The following is a 2,543-nucleotide window of genomic DNA, read 5'->3' on the forward strand; positions in this document are numbered from 1 at the left end:
CATTTTTATTTGACAACTCAATTTTCTTATATGTTTTTATTATTTTCGATTTGTAATTGTACTAAATAACGAAAATAATAATAACATATAAAAAAATTGAGTTGTAAATTATATACAAAACGAAGATAATAATAATATATAATAAAATAGTGTTGTTAAATAAATATTTAAGTATTACATTATTTGACAACTCTATTTTATTTAATGTTATTATTATCTTTGTTTTATGGTTTTATTTCATAACAAAGATAATAATAACATATAATAAAATAGAGTTTTCCAATAAAGTAATAATTACATGTAAATTTTACAACTCAATTTTGTTATATGTTATTATTATTTTTGTTATTTAGTACAACTACAAAATAAATATAATAATAACGTATAATAAAACAGAGTTGTCAAATAAATATGTAATTATTAGTTTATTTGATAATTCTATTTTATTATTATAATAAAACAGAGTTGTCAAATAAATATGTAATTATTAATTTATTTGATAATTCTATTTTATTATATGTTATTATTATCTTCATTTAGAAGTTTGACTGCATAACGAATATAGTAATATCATTTAATAAAATTGAGTTGTCAAGTAAATATGTAATTATTACTTTATTTGATAACTCTAATTTATTATATGTTATTATTATCTTCGTTTTATAGTTTTATTTCATAACTAAGATTATAATAACATATAATAAAATAGAGTTGTCAAATAAAGTAATAATTACATAACGAATATAGTAATATAAATAGAGTTGTCATATAAATATGAAATTAATAATTTATTTGACAACTCTATTTTTTTATATGATACTATTATCTTCGTCATGTAGTTGTACTTTATAACGAAGATAATAAACACATATAATAAAATAGAGCTGTCTAATCAAGTAATAATTACATATTTATTTGACAACTCTTTTTTGATATATATTGTTATTATCTTTGTTTTAGAGTTTTAGTTCATGACGAAGATGATAATAACATATAATAAAATAGAGTTGTCAAATAAATATGTAATTATTTTTTAATTTGACAACTCAATTTTTTTCTTTGATATTATTATCACCATTTTATAGTTCTACGTCATAACTAAGATAATAATACGTTATAATAAAATATACTTGTCAAACAAATAAGTTATAACGAAGTAAATAATAACATATAACAAAATAGAGTTGTCAAATAAAGTAATAATTACATTTTTATTTGACAACTCAATTGTCTTATATGTTTTTATTATTTTCAATTTGTAATTGTACTAAATAACGAAAATAATAATAACATATAACAAAATCGAGTTGTAAATTAAATACAAAACGAAGATAATAATAATACATAATAAAATAGTGTTGTTAAATAAATATTTAAGTATTACATTATTTGACATCTCTATTTTATTTAATGTTATTATTATCTTCGTTTTATGGTTTTATTTCATAACAAAGATAATAATAACATATAATAAAATAGAGTTGTCCAATAAATTAATAATAATTTCATATTAATTTTACAACTCAATTTTGTTATATGTTATTATTTTTTTCGTTATTTAGTACAACTACAAAATAAACATAATAATAACGTATAATAAAACAGAGTTGTCAAATAATTATGTAACTATTAATTTATTTGATAATTCTATTTTATTATATGTTATTATAATCTTAGTTATGAAATAAAACTATAAAACGAAGATAATAATAACATATAATAAAATAGAGTTGTCAAATAAATATGTAATTATTAGTTTATTTGATAATTCTATTTTATTATATGTTATTATTATCTTCATTTAGAAGTTTGACTCCATAACAAAGATAGTAATATAATATAATAAAATAGAGTTGTCAAATAAATATGTAATTATTACTTTATTTAACAACTCTATTTTATTATATGTTAATATTGTCTTCGTTATGAACTACAATTATATAACGAAAATAATAATAACATAAAATAAAATAGAGTTGTCAAATAAAGTACTAAGTACATATTTATTTTATAAACTCAATTTTAGTATATGTTATTATTATATTCGTTATTCAGTAAAACAATAAAACGAAGAAAATAATATTATATTCGTTATTCAGTAAAACATATAATAAAATAGTATTTTCAAATAAAGTAATAATTACTTATTTATTAGACAACTCTATTTTATTAAATATTGTTATTATCTTCATTTTGTAGTTGTACTCAATGACGAAGAAAATAATAACATATAAAAAAATAGAGTTGTCAAATAAATTAATTATTTCCTATTTTTTTGACAACTCAATTTTGTTATATTTTATTATTATCTTTGTTATTAAGTATAACTACAAAATGCAGATAATAATATCATTTAATAAAATAGTGTTATCCATGTTACTTTATTTGAAAACTCTATTTAATTAAATGTTATTTTTATCGTCGTTTTATAGTTGTAGTTAATAACGAAAATAATAATAACATATAACACAATTGAACTATTAAATAAATATGGAATTATTACTATATTTGACAACTCTATTTTATTATATGTTATTATTATC

Source organism: Cicer arietinum, chromosome 5 (assembly GCF_000331145.2).
Source record: "Cicer arietinum cultivar CDC Frontier isolate Library 1 chromosome 5, Cicar.CDCFrontier_v2.0, whole genome shotgun sequence".
Lineage (NCBI taxonomy): Eukaryota > Viridiplantae > Streptophyta > Magnoliopsida > Fabales > Fabaceae > Cicer > Cicer arietinum.